The sequence below is a fragment of the Danio rerio genome, chromosome 20, assembly GCF_052040795.2.
Source record: "Danio rerio strain M-AB ecotype USA chromosome 20, GRCz13ab, whole genome shotgun sequence".
Taxonomy (NCBI): Eukaryota; Metazoa; Chordata; class Actinopteri; order Cypriniformes; family Danionidae; genus Danio; species Danio rerio.
Window position 1 is genome coordinate 14,902,631 of NC_141040.1, and position 22,440 is coordinate 14,925,070.

General features: G+C 37.6%; 2 protein-coding genes across 5 annotated transcripts in view; both read right to left on the reverse strand.

Moving 5' to 3' along the window:
* Positions 1–22,440, reverse strand: part of LOC137488715 (uncharacterized) — a 731,364-nt gene that overhangs the window by 496,100 nt on the left and 212,824 nt on the right. The window lies entirely within an intron of this gene.
* tagapb (T cell activation RhoGTPase activating protein b) overlaps positions 1–22,440 on the reverse strand; it is a 74,445-nt gene that overhangs the window by 51,310 nt on the left and 695 nt on the right. The window lies entirely within an intron of this gene.

The window sequence follows — 22,440 nt, forward strand, 5'->3', positions numbered from 1 at the left end:
TGCTACCTGGCACTGATTACGGTCCAGGTGCAACTCATCAGCTCTCGTGTATATATACCACACTCACGCTCCGGTTCTTTGCGAAGTCTTGATTTGCCTGGCTGTCATTTCTGAGCGTTCCATACTCCCTGCTTCGGACTGATCTGTGTTTCTGACCCTGTGCTTGTTCTACGATTACGAAAGACATCTGCCTGCCCCTGATCTCCAGCCTGTTATTCTGACCAGTAAGATATCTGCCTGCCTTTGAACTTTTGCCTGTCCCACGTTCTGTCTCCTGGATTGCCCCTTTGTGTTTGTTTGTATGTGTGCTCTTAATAAAGCTTGCAAATGGATTCAATGCCTTCTGACTCATCACAACAACCGCATGTCTTTGGACTTGTGGGGGAAACCGGAGCACCTAGAGGAAACCAACGCAAACCTTGGAGAACATGCAAACTCCTCACAGAAATGCCAGCTGACCCAGCCAAGGCTCGAACCAGCAACCTTCTTGCTGTGAGGCAATCATGCTACCCACTGCGCCACCGCATCGCAAACATTGAAATGAAATGCTCAATTTTACAGTGTTGCAAAAGAAATAAATATTTAAAAATGTGTATATTAAATGTGAAATATTTTTATTTGTGTATATATATTGAGTGAAACACTTTTCAGTGTTTATTAAACTCATTTGCTCATCGTCTGTGTCTTAAAGTCTATAAGTTTAATATTAAGCCTTGAATGGCAAATACTTAATTTATTTCACAGGGCATATAATTCAATAAATATAATTCAATAATTTATTTAAAGCATAAAATTTAATAAAATCATAAGCTGCACTGGAAAAAATATTTAGTACAGCCTTGTATGCTGAATGTTAAAATAAAAAATATTGATCCTAAAACATGAAATAAATATTATAGAAGGCAAAAATGTAACTTTCCCAAGCATCAATATATTGTTATAACACTAAACTATATATATTTTTTTATTGTATTTCTTGAAAAGTAATGCTTCAATGAATGATCTGCCAGATAGAACCTTAAAATTCCAAGTGGAAAATGACTTTTCAGAATGAGAAGGTTCTATCTGCATTTACCGTGGTTTATTTACTCCAATTTGCAAATGTAAGAGAACTTTGATAATTTACATTTTGAGTACATTTAGGGTCTCTGTCATGTTAATGTATGAAAGAGATCTGTTACACACATATTGTTTGCTATATGGAATGCAAAAACTTTGAAGCTCAATATCTCAAAATCATTTAGAACGCAGATAGAACCTTATAACTCTAAGGTGTCGATGTGTATACATGTTATTATAACATGTTAGAATACATGTGGCCTGTCAATCAATTTAGTGGGTGGGGAAATTCGCACTCCTATGTCATGTTTGAGGTGGGCCTCAAAATCACTGGGGTTTGCGTCTTATTTTAACCTCAGGAAATTAAAAAAAACAGACTTGTTGGGTTTATTTCACTCCAATATGATAGTGGACACACTATACCTACACACACAGTTCTGTTCAAACAGCTTACAAAATATGTTTTTCATCAAAGGTGCCCCTTAAATTAATAAATTAATGATTTGAATAGACAAAAACAACCACTAACAAACTACTACATATCAAAAGTATGTCCTTTTTTGTGGAGAAAAAGTATATGCATTTGAGTGTGTAACAGAACAGTATGTAAGCTTTGGGACATCCTACATCATCTTTAACAGATTGTTATGTTCCACATTTCTTTCATATTTAATTTCCTACCATGTTGAAAAAGCCAACCTAGGTTCACTCTGATTGCGTACCACTATATACATTTCTTGAAAGAGCAAAATATGTCCCAGGAGCTACAATAGCAATTTTGCAAATCCACCAGTACGATTTTTCAGAACTCAAATTTCTCCCAGGAGTGTCATTTGCGCCTGTTGTTTTTACAAAAAGGCCACTGTTAAATGACTGACTGACTTATTCACTGACCAGCAGACTGATCCCCCCATCCTCCCCCTTCTCTAAACCCAACTAATGGTGGTTTAAAAAGCACAGATTGACCAGCCTACCCCCTTCCCTAAACCCCACTGTAGTTTTAAAAAGCAGTCCAGAAAAAGAAAAGCCCCCTAATTTTTACCAGATTTTCAGATAATTTACTTGTTTATTTTATTTTTTAGCTTTTGTTTCCATCCTTACTGGAACTGTTCTTTGCCGGTCAACTTCACTCTGTGTCTCAAGTCTGCTGACATACATGTTGAGCTGCCAAACAAACTGGTAACAGCGGGAAAGCTGGCCATATGGAGGTAAGTGGTCAGCAGGTAAGTGCTAAAAGGAACGGCATTATACCGTCCCATAGCGTTCATTTTAAAGATAACATACAGCCATACATACCTTTGGCTACATAATTTACAATCTCCAGAAATTTATAAAGGGGTACATTTTCAGAATGAGCCTATGTTGGAAGATGCAGCAGTAGATTATTCTGCCATTCTCAGGTCATTCATGTCTTTAGAAAAGTTTACATCAAGATGCAAGAAAGAAATTTAAATGTTTTGCAGTTATATTGTCACAGATGTGGGCAATACCAGAGCTGTATGAATAACAGTTTATTTGGATTCTACAGAGTCTATTGAAGGATTGATGAAGCGAGGTTGATAGGGAGCCAGGAACACAATAGAATCGAAGAACGCACAACCATAGGAGACTATGAGGGAATCACACTAGAAGAAGAGACGTAGATACTGGAGATCACAGGGAATAGACTGGTAGGTATAACTGATACTTGATAGTTAGAACTTCTGTCATTCGATCAGGCCGGACACTAAATGAGGGACAATTATATGGGGTTGACATAATGACAGTGATGATGTTCAGGAGCAAAGCTGATTCAGGTCACTTTGAGTGGGGAGTGTCACATCCATCAGTGACCACCTGAGGGCGCTGTAGTGCATCAGGACTAAGACAGCACTACAGCTTCTCAGAAAAACTACATTTTCATACATGCCCCGCGCACACACCGGAACACCTACACTGACCTGTCATCACATCTGTTTTGTGTTACTGTTGATTATCTGGACTATATATTCTACCATTACACCTTTGTTTGGCATCGCGTCGTTTGTCCTTCTTGTCTTTCCTGCCGCAGTTTTCCCAGTAAGTCTGTTATTCGAGTTTTGATTCTTGAGACTTGTCTCTGTTTTAGTTTCTAGTTTTGTCATTTGTTTGTTACTTTGTATTTTGATCACCTTGTTTGTTGCACTGTAAATAAATATCTGCACTTGGATCTACACCTTTTTGTTTATTGTTTTTGATCACGCTAAAACGTGACAGAACGACGCGTTCACTATGGATCCAGCAGACAATTTAATTATGCTAATAAAACAAGGTAACCGCTCAATTGAGCGTTATATCAAGGAGTTTTTGGCGCTGGCCCCGAATAGCTCTCACAGTGATCTTTTGCTCATGATGTTTTTTCGGGGAGGACTTTTGTAACCAGTTCGTTCCCTCATGCCACCATACGAGGATGACTGGAACCTTTATCGTTTCATTGAGGCAGCCTTATTAATCGCTGGCTCCCCTCTCTCTGTTGCCCTGAGGGAGGAGAACCCTCAGGAGGGAGGCCTGAGTGGAGGGCAACAGAGAGGGATATTTTTCGGGGCCAGCCGATTTAACAAAGGGAAAGAGGAGAGAGGCAGGACTGGAGTTGCGGGCTTATCCGCGTCGGGCTGTTCGGAGACCACCCTTTTCGGAGCCTCTGGAGAGCCTTCTGGATTTGTGTGAAAAACCAGTGTCCATCCTAGTCCCACAAAGCCTGCCAGTGTCAGATCCAGTTCCAGAGCAAGCTCCTTCTCCAGATGACACTGCTCCCACGTCTCAAACCACCAGACGAGGGAAGCGCAGGAAGAGGATGGCTCCAGCCCCAGAGCACCCACCAGTGTCGGCTCCAGCCCCAGAGCGCCCGCCAGTGTCGGCTCCAGCCCCAGAGCGCCCGCCAGTGTCGGCTCCAGCCCCAGAGCGCCCGCCAGTGTCGGCTCCAGCCCCAGAGCGCCCGCCAGTGTCGGCTCCAGCCCCAGAGCGCCCGCCAGTGTCGGCTCCAGCCCCAGAGCGCCCGCCAGTGTCGGCTCCAGCCCCAGAGCGCCCGCCAGTGTCGGCTCCAGCCCCAGAGCGCCCGCCAGTGTCGGCTCCAGCCCCAGAGCGCCCGCCAGTGTCGGCTCCAGCCCCAGAGCGCCCGCCAGTGTCGGCTCCAGCCCCAGAGTGCCCGCCAGTGTCGGTTCCAGTCTGGCTCCTCGCCCTGCCGGCGCCACCCAGGCTCCTCGCCCTGCCGGCGCCACCCAGGCTCCTCGCCCTGCCGGCACCACCCAGGCTCCTCGCCCTGCCGGCGCCACCCAGACTCCTCGCCCTGCCGGCGCCACCCAGGCTCCTCGTCCTGCCGGCGCCACCCAGGCTCCTCGCCCTGCCGGCGCCACCCAGGCTCCTCGCCCTGCCGGCACCAGCCCGGCTCCTCGCCCAGCCGGCACCACCCAGACGTCTTGACCTACCGGCACCACCCAGACGTCTTGCCCTACCGGCACCACCCAGACATCTCGCCCTGCTGGACCCAGTCCGGCTCCAGGCCCTGCCGGTTTCAGTCCGGCTCTTTGCTCTGCCGACCTCGCTCGGGCTCCTTGTTCTGCCAGCTCCAGTCCAGCTCCCTCCAGTCCCGCCGGCTCCAGTCCAGCTGCCTCCAGTCCCGCCGGCTCCAGTCCAGCTGCCTCCAGTCCCGCCGGCTCCAGTCCAGCTGCCTCCAGTCCCGCCGGCTCCAGTCCAGTTGCCTCCAGTCCCGCCGGCTCCTGTCCAGTTGCCTCTCCAGCTTGCTCTCTTGGGGTTTCCTGCCTTGTGTTTTCTGCAGGATCATCCGTGGATCATCCCTCCCGCCCCTCCCAGGTGGTTCTCCTCATTTCGGACTGATTCCTCGGTTGCACCCTGGCTTCCTGTCGGGGTGCCTGACCCTGATCTGGCCCTCCCATCCCTCCCTTTGTTCCTGCTCCGCTCCGCCCCCTCTCTGTGAACTAGTCTGGGAGCGTCTGGAAGCCGCTCTTTAGAGGGGGGGTAATGTCACATCCATCAGTGACCACCTGAGGGCGCTGTAGTGCATCAGGACTAAGACAGCACTACAGCGTCTCAGAAAAACTACATTTTCATACATGCCCCGCGCACACACCGGAACACCTACACTGACCTGTCATCACATCTGTTTTGTGTTACTGTTGATTATCTGGACTATATATTCTACCATTACACCTTTGTTTGGCATCGCGTCGTTTGTCCTTCTTGTCTTTCCTGCAGCAGTTTTCCCAGTAAGTCTGTTATTCGAGTTTTGATTCTTGAGCCTTGTCTCTGTTTTAGTTTCTAGTTTTGTCATTTGTTTGTTACTTTGTATTTTGATCACCTTGTTTGTTGCACTGTAAATAAATATCTGCACTTGGATCCACACCTTTTTGTTTTTGTACTGTTTTGATCACGCCAAACGTGACAGGGAGAAACTAGCCTGGTTGTTACATATATATTCAGTCAGGGGTGACCAACCCTGTTCCTGGAGATCTACTTTCCTGCATATTTGAGTTGCAACCTATATCAAACACACCTGCCTGTAATTATCAAGTGCTGATTAGGTCCTAATTAATTGGTTCAGGTGTGTTTGATCAGGGTTGGAGCTAAACTATGCAGGAAAGTTGATCTCCAGGAACAGGGTTGATTACCACTGTATTATGTGACTCAAACATCTTAACAAAAGCCACTCTACTTAACAGTTATCTGTTTGTAGTTTTTTTTACTTTTTTACCCTCTTTTGTAGTTCTAATCAAATTTATGTTTTGTGGCCAATAGGGTATGTGCGTAAGTATACTAAAGAACTTTTAATTTGATAGTATTCAGGGTTAAGCGTTTCCGGTGAACTGTTTTCCATAGCCACATTGGCACGTTTAGGGTCTGTTTTCTTTAAAAATCAGCCATCTCCAATGACTGAGTGATGTCCAATATTAAGTGGGTCTCAGAGTGTACGAAAAGCACTGCATTAAATTACATTTTTTCACTGCTATCTCTTTAAAATATGAACATTTATTTGTTTTTGTAGCGACCATCAACCATTTTCTCAGAGGATGACAGGCTGACAAAACGTTGCTGTCACTCTGATATAAGTTTTATTTATATTAGGTACAACGCATTGCTGTGTTTGAGTGTTCTGTGCTTGTCTGAGAAAATTAGTCTTACCAAAATGTGAATATTCTATATAAGCTGAAGCTGATCAGTCAATTCTTGCAACATGACTTATTGTGAGCTTGCAGGATTGATTTGGCGTGAGCACGTCAAGCCGTGCACCTCTATTGGAAACAATACACTTATGCAAACTCCAGAAAAACGCAATATGCAAACAGCTACTAAAATGCCGTCATCATGTGAGATCTCCAGCAGTTGGTTTTCTTGCACAGACATGGTGGATTCAACTGATTTGTTGAAAAATGGGTTGGGGATACATTTCTTGGCAGTTCACGAGTCCTCAACGGGGCTCTTTCCCCTTAGCAAAGAAACTTTCCAAAGACGTCTGTTTCTTACTCAGTTTGCTGCTTGTGGATTAAATTTGGGTGCTCAAGTGACCAAGATGTAAGCTAGAGAGTATGGTCATTTTTCAAAACAAAAGACTTCAAAATAAAGTATTGTTCAGACTCAAATGATAGATAAAACAGAAATAATTAAGGATTTCTTGTGCGGCCCATTACCAATTGATCCACACACCGGTGGTTGAGGACCACTGTGCTGGGGGATAAAATGAACTAAGGCAACAAGATCATTCTTCTAATTGTCCACTGGAAAGAAATTTCTAAAATATGACGCGACCCCCCACAGAGCTCGCTGAGGCCCCATTGTGGGCCGGGACCCCCCTGTTGGGAACCGCTGCCCTATATTACCGATCAGGGTTGGGACACACCAAGCCAATGGTTGGCAATTACAATTCATTAGGCCAGTATTGGGCTGGCTAGCTGGTTTGATGTTTTCATCAACATTAAACATCACCTCTCATAGGGTTAATGTCGGATCGAGTTGGCCTGATCCAGCATGTGGAATCACAGCCTGCTGAAAAGAGTGTTCTGATTGGTTGTTTAGCCACAAATAAAAGTGCAAGGATATAAACTGAATTGATGTAATCAAATAAACAATTCAAGTAATGAGGGAACACAAATAAGCCAGCTGTAATGTTGCTACAATCATCAAATATTTACAAACAATATGGTATTTTAGATTATAAGAAAAGGGCAACAGGGTGGTTCAGTGGTTAGAACTGTTGCCTCAAAGCAAGAAGGGGGCGTTTCTGTGTTGGCGTTTCTGTGTGGAGTTTGCATATTCTCCCCATTGGTGCTCTAGTTTTCACCACAGTCCAAAGACATGTGCTATAGTTTAATTGAATAAACTAAATACTAAATTGGCTATAGTATATGTGTGTGTTTGGATGTTTCCCAGTACATGGTTGCAGTTGGTAGGGAATCTGCTGCATAAAACATATGCTAGATTAGTTGGCAGTTCATTCCGTTCTGGTAACCCCTGATGAATAAAGGGACTAAGCTGAGGAAAAATGAATGAATGAATGAATGAATGAATTAATTAACTAATGAGTGAATCTCCCTGTGGTGACTTTCAAAGCTGTGATAATATTACTAAAGGCTGCTTTGTCCAAGTAACTTTGGAATATTCATTTCAGCATACTACGATGTGAGACATACTAATTGGGCTATTAAATACTATTTAGGATAAATAGTATGCAAATTGGAATGAGGCAAATATTTTCAAATGCAACTTCAGGTGGTATGTGGTGAAGAAAAGGTTGAAGACTCCTGGTTTACATGACAGTTGATCGAACAAGATTGTGTAACTTAAAACCAGAAATGTCCACCTGTCTCTTTCTCCCATAGTAACAAGAGTGAGCGGAACTGGTAAACATACTGACCTTTAAGAGCCGCTCAGACTGAAGACAGAAGGTCAGATGTGAACAGTATATTTAAGAGATATTTACATACATAAAAATCAGATCACTTTTCCCAGTACTGGGTTGCAGCTGGAAGGGCATTTGCTGCGTAAAACATATGCTTGATAAGTTGGCGGTTCATTCCGCTCGGGTGACCCCTGATGAATAATGGGACTAAGCTGAAACAAAATGAATGAATGAATAAGATAACTGCCCAACAGAGATACAAGGACAGTTCAGCTTTAACCTGAGGTTTAGAAAAGGATAAAAACGTTGGGAGTCAAGCCAAAAAGGATGTGTTTTCTAGTAGTAATAATGATCATTCCTGGTATTAACTTTCGACTTGCCCCTCTACAAAACTGCTTAGTTTTGTTCACCTCCTATTGGCCAAAAAATGTATGACCGCTAACTGACGAAAAAGGTTTACACCTTGATCTTTCAAAAGCAGATCTCATTATTGAATTCAAATAAACAATATGTTTTTAAACTGATAAACATTTTAAATGAGGACGCATACCCCTCGCCGTAACCAGTGGCGATGCTGATACCCACCTCTCAAAAAATGTAACTACACATCGCACTGACGCGTAACGCAAGCTCTGTGATTGGTTGGCTTGGTATCACTGACAAGTGTGGGCAGAGGTGAGAGCCGCACGTTGCGAGTGCTGCGAGTGTTTACAAGTGTCCCGTTTAGGAGCTCCGGATGGAAACTGATAAATTGTTGTTTTTATAATTAAAGTTGTTGCATATCCGCCGATTCCAGCCTCAAAATGAGCGACTTTGAGCCACTTGTACATTAAGGTATCGTTAAAAAAAAAAAGCACCAGCAAAGAAACTCGACACAGAGGAACATAAACACCTCACTGCCAACTAGCATTTCTGAAGTGTTATTTTAGAGCAACAGAAACAGGCAGGCGCCGAGGGTCACACCATAACTTGATGCAAAAGTATAAACCAGACTTAAGTCACTTCAAATAACCACAGTCTTCATTCCACAACCCTTTTCATCATGAAGACCCCCCCCCCCTCCTCCTCCTCCTCTTCTCCTCCCCCTTTTACCTATATTGGTGACTCAGTGGTTAGCACTGTTGTGCCACAGCAAGACCACCACCAGCACTGGTCCTCATCAGGCCAGTTGGCGTTTCTGTACAGAGTTTGCATGTTCTTTCAGTGTCCGTGTGGGTTTCCCCTGAGTTCTCCGGTTTCTTCTCACCATCCAAAGACTTGCATCATACGTAAACTGATTAAGCCAAATGGGCATGATAGTTTAGCTCCCAGCACCAGTATTTTTTCTTCTTAAAGCTGTTCACCTTTAGACACATCAGCGGGGGAGTTTTTGAGATCTACCTGAGCTCAATCTCCCTCTTGCACTGCGAACTCGAGGTAGTCCTGGGCGCGAGGATCCCTTGAGCTCAGGGCTCTCTCCCAGGACCAAACCAAACAAGCTTATTATAAATCATCAGCTAAGTGTGAACTCTTGAAATTCGGGATTAAAGACAGTCTTTTGTCTTCTTTTCGCCGCTTGTCCCTGATCTCCACTGATTTGGCTTCTTCAGTGACATTAAATCCAGGTACATTGTAGCCCCTTGGTCTTTTATTAGGTCACATTCAGAAACGCCTCAATGGCTTTGGATGACATATAAAATATCAAACCAGTGGCATTTTCAAACATACGAGTCAAGAGATTTTGTCAGAACTTGATTTTTTTTAAAACCCACTTTGTAATTATTGTCAAAAATGGATGACAAGGTGATGGTATAGTGAATGTCTGAAGATTTTTCACACACACAAGTTCACACATTATGGATAAATTCAGAACATTGTGATCTTTTTCTCTGTTTGAGGACTGGGAAATATCCTAATGCTTTCATGGTGTGTTTACATATTTAAAGCTGTGGTATTAAGCAATGGCCTAATAGTTATAAAGTTGGACTTGGCGAGTTGGTCCAAATCGCAGGTTCCAGCACTGGCATGGATTGGAAATGGGAAATTAGTAATGAATAACCAATACTCTTATCAATCTCAATAGCATGGCTGCAGCTCAGGTGATCGATGAGCAAGGCACAATGTGTATTTACTTGCTGTGTGCTTAATTACTGTACCTACTTACTCCCAGGGCCGTTTATATTGAAGTTGATATTTAACAGCACCATGTTGGTGTTTTGAAACATCTCCTTTATAAGTGGTGGGTTGTTAACCCAATGCTCAACCCCCAACATGGAGGACCAGGATCTACACACTAAACTACGGACAATTTAGCGTACCCAATTCATCTATAGCACATGTCTTTGGACTGTGGGAGAAACTGGAGCACCCGGAGGAAATTCAGCCGAACACGGGGAAAATAGTGAGTGTGCACTTGGATGGGTTAAATCTCACAGACATTTCCTGATCCCGCCCATTTTGCCTACTCTCACTAAATTTTCTTTCTTTCTAACTACTGTCCTCTCACACTGAAGCCAAAAAAAAAAAGAAAAAAGAACAGTCTAAAGCAGTTTGGCTCTCTTTGGTTCAGTTTTCCTCAGCTTGGTTTGTATTTCCACTGTAGTTTAGTTTAGTAAACTGGGTGGGATTATCGATATAGTTGTGCAACCTCTATTGTCTTGACTTCGTGCAGGTTGTCTCATTCACCTCTCGCTGGATCCATTCCTTGGCTACAAATGAGAAAAATATTGGGACCTCTTCTACAGACTCTGAGGCTATTTCTGGTCTTTTTTTTTTTGAGTGGCATAGAAAAAAACCTGCAACCATACAAATGAAGTATTAATAAAATCAACATAGGCTCATTTTGAAAATGTCTTCCTATATACAATTTTTGGGATCATGAATTATGTAGCCAGAAGTATGTATGGCTGCATTTCGTCTTTAAAACGTATGCTACAGGGCTGTATGATGCCATTCCTTTTCGCGCTTACCAGCTAATCGCTTACCTCCGTATGGATGACTTTCTCAATATTACTAGATTGTCCTGTTAGCTCATCATGTACATCAGCAGACTTGAGACGTAAAACGGAGGTGACCACAATGACGGGGTTTAAGTTCAGCAAAGAATAGTTTTAAAAACAGGTAAGACAAAAACAGAAGCCTAAAACTTAAATAAACAATTAAATAATAATCAACTGGGTTTAGGGAAGTAGGTTGATGGGTCAATCGGTGCTTTTGAAAACACAATTGGTTGGGTCTATGGAAGGAGAAGGATGGGTCAGTTGATTAGTCAGTCAGTCAATAATCAGCAGGCTCAAATGGCACTCGGAAAAGAAATTTGAGATCTCAAAAAGCAAAAAACAAAAACTACAAAAAAACATAGCTCCTGGGACAAATTTGGTGCTCTACAGAAATGTATATACGTTTTCGTATACGTATCAGTACGTTTTCAGAATGAGATGTGGTTGAATATAGTGGGTTTGGTGTCCCAAATTCAATGATATGGGTAGTGACGAACAACTGGTGATCGCTCCATCACAAATGCGATGTAGTGAAAACGTTGACATTATTGGCATTCATGTTACATGTTCAGTCTTTAAGTGAGCATTAGTCCCTGATGACCAAAACAACAGTTTTGTTAGAATTGTCCTACCTCCCATTCAAAAAGTAGATATTGCACATATTGATGAGAAAATATGCTACCCATTAGATGGCTCCATCGTAAATTTTGATGCGGAGAGGTGTGATGTGAAGCTAATATTACTCTAGCCTACCCTAATCCTTAACTCCAACCTCAGAAACATTGAAATACAGCGTTGGTAGCATAATTTTATGGGTAGGATCAAATGTCAAGACAATGAACTACAGGACTTTTTCCATATTTCAGACAATTTGATATTTGAATTTCACATTTGTTATCCTCTGAAAATAAAACCCATCTTGAATTACATTTGAAAATGGACATTCAACCAGTGAGCATAGAAAGAGATGCCAACAGTCAAATTCAGAAACAAACTTTAACATTAGATTACCTACACGATACCTTAATTTTTTTCACAACAAACTTAAATATTGGCTTAAATTTGCGTGTTTTTATAGTGTGTTTGTGTTTTCAACAGGAATTATCATATTTCTAGCATAAAACATTACTAACAAAAATTATTATGTTTTGATCATAAATTAGTATGTTGTAGCATTAAATTCTATGTTGCTAGCATGTTTTCGCATGGTTTAACCTGTTGCTAGCATGAATTAGCATACATTTTCTAACATAAGTGAACATTGTGCTACAGTTTCATATAATATTAAATGGTTCTCTACTTGATTCTGATTGGTCAATGGTGACAAAACGCTATTCCCAGAAAACAACTGATTTAAAGTCTTCATGAACAGGAAGCTGCCACATTTTTATTTATTTTTTTTGTATTGTTACACATTTAACAATACAAATGTAATATTAAATGAGAAGAATAGGCGTGGTTTGTTTTGTTCACCACAAAACTATCAATGTGAGCTAACAAAATCAATATGGTTAGTTTTGTGTCCTTTAACTACTAAAAACAGGCATTTTCTAGCATGTTATAGGCTAGTTGCTAGCTAGATGTATAGATGAAGATCTGAAGGTTGAGAACTGGACCTGTTTGAAAGTTTTTAGTTGTCAGCTGCTCTGAGATGCATGTCTTTCTTTTTTTAGGTGCGGAGCAAGTATGTGTTTTTGCTCAGTCTTAGGTTTTGAACCCAGCTTTTCTCACTTCACCACCCATGCAGCTCAGTTATTATGGTCAAGGGAGTGTAAGCTGTTCAATAGCAACAGTTTGAAGTATGATGCCTCTCCAAACAGCAGTTTAATAACTTTTTTAGATTTTCCCATGTCTTTGAGGTATAAGGTTTGTTTTGTCAACAACTCAAAGCCTTAATTCTTTTACAATGTTACTATGGTGACCATGTTGCCATTCAGGGTAGTTTTGGGAGTGAGTCATGTTCCATACACAGACATGGGCTCTGTCCGAAAGCTCTGCAGGCACCTCATCAAACTGAATTAAGACACACTTTTGAAATGGCACACAAATTTAATCCTGCACAACAAAATAGAGAGTGTTTTGTGGATAACTAAGGACATACTTGCTTACTACCATAGATATTGTAAGAATTGAAATATTGCAAATATTCTGATATCTTTGACAATTCGAAACATGAGCTTAAAACAGAGACTGGTGACTTCACAACCCAACAAGGGGGAATGCGGGAAAAACCAGTTCCTGCTGCATTTGCATCTAAAATTGCTGAACTCAGCTTCATCCCCCTAACTCACGCATATGGTCATTTCAATGTTTTAGATTAACCAAACTGACTTTAACTATCATGTTTGATATCATTTGAAATGTCTCAGTGCGATTGGTACAATGGTCTCATTCTCTCAGAAATAGACATAATCAGAACAATAAATATATAACTTCAGGCATCTTTTGAACCACTGTGAGGGGTGTGACTTTTACACTAAGTCTAAATGCCTTCTTTGTTATTCACACCCCCTTCCTTGAGGGAATTCTTGGATTATTTAAGGTAAGGTCTAAGAAAAACTCAGGGCGATTCTGCCTAACCAGATCAGCCCATAACATGGCTTGTTCCATGTTATGTATATTTCAAAGTCAGGAATGCATCTTTTTCATCTTGGATTTATCTTTGATAATTTGATGTTTTGTATTGATCGTTTATGAATTGACTGATTGAATTGGCATAATACATTTACCTGACTAATAAATTGTTATGTTTTGAATGATTCAAACAGAGTTCGTGTTATTATCTTTAGTAGATTGTGGTAATTTCATAGCACCACAAGCCCCTGTTCAGGTTAGTAGCGGACTAGAACACGGTAGACGGAGCATTGCGGCACGTTACACGATGTCTCTAGAGCTCCGACTAACAAATTGGCATTTATTCATGTATACTTAGGCTGTAAAAGGATATCTAAGGGGATAGTCCTTCACCCGATAAACTTTTAATACTATTTAGATAGTATAGTGATTATTCAAAGTTACTACTAGTTTAAGTACGACTGGTCTGCTTAATTCTATAGTAATGATCGTTATATGACTAAATAGCTCTGTCTGATTTAGGAGGTAGCAGACCTATGGGGACCGCATAAAAAATATCCTAATCTGAGTAAGTAGGGTTCTGCCTTTTTAGGATAGCGGTCAATCGCCCCTGTTTAGTGACCAAGACTGACATGCTTGTGCTTAAGAAATTGTATACTCGGCCGGTACAAGATTCAGGATGTTATAGAGATCCCAATGAACGAGAATAACATAAAATGATGAACCGAAGAGAATATTCAATCATAATCTAAAATAATGTGAAAGGAAACAAAATAACCTTCTCAATGTTTTTTAATTGGAGTCAGATAAAACGAGGATAAACATATTAATATTCTAAACCATCTCATACTAAAATTGGAGTCAGATATGAGTTAAGTTTATTATAAATCAACATTGTGCACTGGAAAGACCGAACATGCAGTGAACCTTCATCCACCATTGGATACCGTCATTGGACCAACTGGCTGGACCCTACAATATTTACATTAGATGTCTCTTTTGCTATTGTTGTCTATTGGTAGAAGCAAATTAATAGAGCCGCCATTTTAGTACAGGGTAGCGCTCCTTTGAAATGAATGTGAGACCAAGATGTAGTGGAGGACTGTCTGTCCAGAGTATAGATATATACACATATATACATATATCTATAATCAGGAGTTTTGCCAGTGGTCAGTATGCATTTTTTATTATGAAAATTATATTAATTATGTATTTATTTAATGTATTATCCACCCTCCCTGTTAAATATTATCTAATTCATGTCCTGAAACACATGCCCTCTCCTGCTTTAACTGCTAATGCTAATGTGGCGGTGCTATTGATGCATGCTCAGGGTCCATATGCGATATCTAGTGTATATAACTATGCCTTACTACAAATAATTAAATGCTATCAAAAGTGGAACATGTTGGTTAGAAATATACATCTACAAATTGACACCTAAGCAGTGCTTTGAGACCCCATCTTTTTTTTGGGGGGCTAGACTATCAGAAATGGAGTTTACAGGATTTTGGGATGGCGAAGACAGCGAGTGATACTTCTATGCTGCCTTCGAAACTTCATAGTCAGGTAATAAAGCATGGAATGATCTTTCAATGGAATTAACAATTATTCCTGCAATTCACTGAAACTTGCTGTGTGTATGTAGTGACATCGCCAACTAGTGGCCTGGCATACAAAATATTACATTTTTAGTTGTTTAGATGATTTCAACATAGGCTCATTTTGAAAACGTACTACTACATACATTTATGGAGATTGCAAATTGTAGCCAGAGAAACAAATTGGGTCAATGTGTGCCTTTGAAAACACTATCGGTGATATATATATAATGTAGCGAGCACACTGATGCCACGTCGCCCTGGTCACAAATTCACCCCAGCTGGAACCTCATCAGCACAGGATCGCTCACAGCTGGACCTCATCAGCCAGGTAGAGATAAAAGCCAGCCCCACACAGGAGGAAGACAAGCTTCATTTCCACATGACTCCCTGTGCTAACGCTTGTGGCTCTTTGTCTCTCACCCTGCAGATTCCAGCTCGTGAACGATCCAACACCAGAACTCTCACCATCCTTCACCACCTCCCCGGAGCACTCGAGCACGCACCCCAAGAAGAGCACCATTTAATCACATATTCACTTGTAAATAAAGCACCCTCTGGGGACTTGTTTGTAACTCAACTCAACTGTGTTTGTGTTTTCCCCCTGCCTTGCTACAATATATATATATATATATATATATATATATATATATATATACATATATATATATATATATATATATATATATATATATATATATACATATATATATATATATATATATATATATATATATATATATATATATATATATATATATACATATATATATATATATATATACATATATATATATATATACATACATATATATATATATACATATATATATATATATATATATATATATACATATATATATATATATATATATATATACATATATATATATATATATATATATATATATATATATATATATATATATATATATATATATATATATATATATATATATATATATATATATATATTCTTCAACCATGGGCACTTTTAGCCTTGTGAAGTTGAATAAAATGAACTTGTTCAAAATTGACATACCGTAGCCTCATAAGTTTATACAATTTGTCTAGTTTTAAGATCTGTAAGAGGACAAACTTTGATAGGTAGAGAAATTGTTAATATTAAAAAATTTTCCATCGTGAACTGAACAAATGTCATTTCCACCACATCTCAATATACAGCTTTAATTTCAAAATGAAATAAATTATGGCATTCAAACATTGTCTAAGAAATGACACTGATACTGTGTGACAGCTATATTTTGTATAAAAAATAATATTGATAATAGTCTCACATTAATAACTACAAAATATTTAACTTATTTCACTAGTGCTTTATCAAGATATATAAATAGTTACCAGATAAATAATATTTCAAAATGTTATTCTTGTTATTGAAGGTTAAACTTCTGGGTGTGCGACAAGGCGAAAACAGTGATTTTGACCCCTAAAAGAAGGTAGAATAATATGAAAAAAATGTAATAAAAAGCTGGTATTTTTTTTTTAAAGTAGGTTTTATTGTTAGTTTGAAAAAGAAAAAGGAATTTGATCAAAATGAAATATATTTTTGGAAATATAATCAAAGGACTTAAAAGTGCCTGTAGTTAAATAATTATCCATATATATATATATATATATATATATATATATATATATATATATATATATATATATATATATATATATATATATATATATATATATATGTGTGTGTGTGTGTGTGTGTGTGTGTGTGAGTGTGTGTGTACGTAATCAGAATGAGCTTGGGTTGGATGATTTTTTAGGAAGGAAAGTTATACCCTATTCCAAAAACTCAATACAGAATTTTCATAGAAAATAAACAAAAAATACATTCTTTTTGGGATTTTATTTGCTCAATATGTGCTATTTTTCTTTAAAACAAATGACACTTGGTTTGGATTTAATTCATGAACATAAGTACGGAATAATGTACATTTCCGACAGGCTTATGCCTTATTAGACTCAAAGGCTTTATTTAGCAAAAACAACTACATTATATTATACCACTAAATACGGGCTGCTTTCTACAAATGTGTTTTTAAACACAAAATGTTCATCTGAGCTGTAATAATTTAATAACTCTTTAATTAAATGTAAAGGCTGCAGAGAAAAAAAAAACTGAACGGAGCAGACACTAACCTACTTATTATTCAGTCACAAGATCGCCAAACCATCAAAAACACAAGCATGACAAGTGAGCGTATAAATAAGAGTCCCTCCGTGGACCGGTACAGGTCTGTGGATCAATTAAAAACAAGCTGCACAATAGATCATTAATTATTTTTTTTGTTTTATTTATTATCTGAGTCTGAGCGATATTCCTTTTTGAAAAATCTTTTATATTGAAAAATTACCGTATTCTCTTGGTTACATCTCCGTCACTTGAGCGCCAAAATGTAATCCACAAGCTAGCAAAATAAGTAAGAAAGAAAGTAAGGAACAGACATCTTTGGAAAGTTTCTTTGTAAAATTTCCATTTGTCAACAAATCAGGTGAATCCACCATGTCTGTGCAAGAAGATCAACTGCTGGAGATTGCAAATGATGGCGGTCTTTCACATATCACATCTTTTCCATGTGCAAACTTTCCGACAAGGAAGCCCGCCATACAATTGTCAAGTGTTGACTGTTCCGTGGTGATAAAAAGGTTGGGGACCACTAAATATAAATATGAAAACACTCATTAAGAATCAAAATGATTTTTGTACTCAAATGAGTGCTTACCTTTATTTGGATATGAGAATTGAGAGAGGGGGAAGGATTGGTAAAGGACCTCGAGCCAGGAATCAAACTCAAGTCGCGTGAGCACCTCAGTGCTATGAGTCGGCGAACACTGTGAAAAATTATTTTACAGGTAATTGTCTGTATTTTTTTTAATTTTATTATTATTTTTTAAAAAGTTTTTTATTATACAATGAAACACTTGTTGTTTTACAGATTTTTTTCTGTAATAATAAATTCTACTAATAAATTCACAGTTATTGCTTGTATTTTGGTGTTACATTATTTTTCAGTTTTTTAAAGGAAATGTTCTGTATTTTCATAGAGTAACACATAATTTTAAGTTAATATTTACAGATTAAACCTGTAAAAATAGAGAAAAAAAATTATGTCAAATTGATTTTAGTGAAGATTGTAATGATATAATATAAAATAATAGCTTATTGTTTGTAGGCTGCATAAAATGCATGCACTGTAAACTACAAAACATTTTATACTCCCATTTATACAAGATAGATATCTATATCTATACTAGATATCTATACTATCTAAACTGCTCAGAGTCTGACACCCTTGTTTTAATGTTTTACTTTATTATGATTTTAGATTTTGTAATGTATAGTGTATAAATGGCTCTAAATAGCTGTTTCTCCCACTCTAAAAACTGTTTATGGAAAAACGGGTTATTGTTAAAAAAAATTAATCAGTGGCTAACAATGTTGCTATGCTAACTGTTACAATCACTACACACATGCTACATTAACAACAACATTAACTACAACTCCCAGCATGCACCTCGCACACCCGGGTTTCTAATTCTCACTGATTACACACACAGCCAAAAGATCATTACGGACTGATTTCAAAGACTATAAACTCACAGACACATCGCTGCTGAGTCCTGTTAAATTGTTGATGCTGCGGTCACACTACAGTTTGTGGGTGCAAAATTATGTAATTTGGTGCTGCAAAAGGGCCTTATTAAACAAGACAATTAGACATTTAAAAAGCGAGCGATTGGTTCATGTTTTGAATTCCAGTCCAGAGAGTTCATGTTTTGATTTTCAGTTGGTCTTACGCAATCATGTGATGCGATGTCGCAGGTCAGAGTTCACCAAGCTTGAACTTTCCAACGCAGCAAACAGTGAAAACCTGTCGCACAATCTTTGCTTTTTCAGTCTGATGCATTCACGTGCATATGAAAGGAAGTCTATGGGGAGAAAAGTGCAGTGTGATCACAGCTTTAGTGAGCCTTGCGACACGTTTTCCCTTGCTGTGTTTGACCACTGCTTTGCCTTGCCACTTTGTTTGCTGCCTTTACGCTTTGGATTATCTGTATGTACCTGTTTGTTCCTGTTTCAACCTTTAATTGCAAGATGATTCTCTTAATAATCTGCTATCTGATCATTAACTGTGTTGTGCAGGCATCCTCACATGACACCAATCTTGTTTTTGTTGTTAAATGATGAGTGAATGTGTTATTTGTAAAAAAAGAAAAAATCAGTTTTTTTTTTTTTTTTTTCAAGCAAATTGTTTTGGAGTTTAACCTACATATCCTAAAAAGATTTGATAATATAGTTCATAGTTATATTTACAGTGTTTAATGACAACATCAACTGTTTGTACTTTTTAAATAATTTTTAAAAGCTTCTTTTTCTGTTTTAAAATTTTATAGAATATTTAATGATTGCATGTATAATTACAGAAACTAATCTGTATAATCACATTAATTAATCTGTATAATTACAGTAATAACCATTATAAATTACATTTGAATAATTGTATTAATAACCCTTATAATTACAGTAATTGTCTTTAAAATCACATTATTTAATCTGTATAATTACAATATTAAAATATATATTTACAGTTATAATTTGTACAAATACAGTAATACTCTGTATATTTGCAGTAGTAATTAGTAAAATGGCAGTAATTACATGTATTATTACAGTTATAATCTGTAAAATGACAGTAATAACTTGTAATTACGGAGCAATAAATTAATGTTTGTTTGTTTGTTTTTTTTTACAGATTTTAACATTTTTTACAGTTTGTTTTCTGTTTTTCACAGTTTAAATGCAAATTATCAACAGAAATAAACTGTAAATTTAACTGTGAAGTATGTTCTGTATTTTTACAATTCAGCTTATAATTTTGTGAAATGGTTATTTTCTGTAAATTAACGGAATATCTCTGGAAGCCCTGCTATTTACACAATATTAGGGTCTACATGAAATATTGTCAATGCTATACAGTAGTTGTTGTCCTTGAACTTAACAGCCCATAATATTATTAGGGCACACTGCTTCACTATTTTAGAGTAGTCAAACCTATTTTGTAAAGCCAAAATGATAAATAATCACTTATGTTAAAGGTTTCTAAAGCATTAATCTTAGACAAAGAACATCCATTTTTAAAAATTGTCAAAACTGTCACATGTAATTAATTATGCATTTATAAGAGAACAAATAAGCAACCTCTTTTTTTATATTTGCATATCGGGGTTCAAAGCTCTTGACATGAGTCCCACTAGAGGCAAAACCTATTCAAGCACAGCATGCATCAGTTATTTAGTATATATTAATGCAACATGGCATAATTGCAGAGCCTTTCTGAAAACTTCTTCCGCACTATTGCATTCTGGGGCAATTACACAGCACCAAACAATGATCACTTGTTCACACAGCCAGAGAAAAACAAGCCTGTCATTTGTATAGCATGGAGCCAATTTATCAGTCTGTCTGAGGTTGGCAAAGAAGAAACGGGCACTTTATTCATACCAAAGTCAATTCTATGACTCTACATTTGTCTGTAAGAGACTATATAAGAGACAGAAATACTGGCAACAATACTTGTCTTAATGTACGTACTGTAAATAACACTTAATGCTGCAGCTAACATAAAAGAAAACTAAAAATTAACAAATAAATGCATATAGGTATACATAAATGAATAGATATTAGTTTTAAAAATGAATAGTTATTTCAATTGTGTATGTATACAATTGTACTTTGAGCACTCAATGACACATCTTGATATATATATATATATATATATATATATATATATATATATATATATATATATATATATATATATATATATATATATAGTTGAAGTCAGAATTATTAGCCCCCCTGAATTAATAGCCCCACTGTTTTTTTTCCCCCCAATTTCTGTTTAATGGAGAGAAGATTTCTTCAACGCAATTCTAAACATAATAGTTTAAATAACTCATTTCTAATAACTGATTTCTTTTATCTTTGCCATGATGACAGTGAATAATATTTGACTGGATATTTTTCAAGACACTTCTATACAGCTTCAAGAGCTAACCTATTTAACCTAATTAACTAGGTTAATTACGTTAACTAGGCAGGTTAGGGTAATTAGGCAAGTTTTAGTATAATGATGGTTTGTTCTGAAGACAGTCAAAAAATTGCTTAAAGGGGCTAATAAATTTGTCCTTAAAATGGTGTTTAAAAAATTCAAAACTGCTTTTATCTAAACATAATAGTTTGAATAACTCATTTCTAATAACTGATTTATTTTATCTTTGCCATGATGACAGTAAATAATATTTGACTAGAATTTTTTCAAGACACTTCTATACAGCTTAAAGTGACATTAAAAGGCTTAATAGGTAGTTAGTTGAACTAGGCAGATTAGGGTAATTAGACAAGTCATTGCATAAAGATGGTTTGTTCTGTAGACTATCATAAAAAAGTAGCTTAAAGGGGCTAATATCTTTGTCCCTAATTTATTTTTGTTTTTTTAATTAAAACTGCTTTTATTCTAGCAAGAAATAAAACAAATAAGACTTTCTCAGGAAGAAAAAAATATTATCAGACATACTGTGAAAATGTCCTTGCTCTATTAAACATCATTTGAGAAATATTTTTTAAAAATTCAAAGGGGGGCTAATTCTGACTATATATCAAAACTAATCCAAATTTGAGTCGTAAACATCATCTAAAAATGCTCTGATATTTAAAATGTAATATAACTGATATATATACAAACACTCACACCCATGTCCCTGTACCTAACATTCACAGCAAACATTTGGCAAATTTTGAATGTAAAAAAAACCTGTTACGTATGACTTTTGTGCACTTTGAATTATGAGGATCTTGCCTTGTATTATTGTAATTCAAAATGCATAAAATTCATACTTAATATGTTTTTTTTTGTTAAATTTAAATTTTCAAACCAGCTTAACAGAGCACAACTTTTATGCGTTTTGAATTTTGAGGATCTTGCCTTGTTTCTCCACAATTTAAAATGCTTATATTTCATACTTGACATGTTTTTTGTAACATTCAAAGTTCTAAGCCAGATTAACAGAATACAGTGTCCTTGTAAACCACATAAACAAGTACACACACACACACACACATTGTACAATCACTACAAGAAAAATTCTAAATAGCATCCCATGTTAATGTAAATAGCAAACTCGCTAAAACTCACTACTATAAAAAGTTAGTCTTAGCTTGTTTACAATAACTCCTAATTGCAGATGTGTTCTTGGTAAAAGGAATGTATATTTGTTCACAACAGGAAGCGTGGCAAATTTTAAATGTCAAAGAAACCTGTCAAGTTACAGAAAC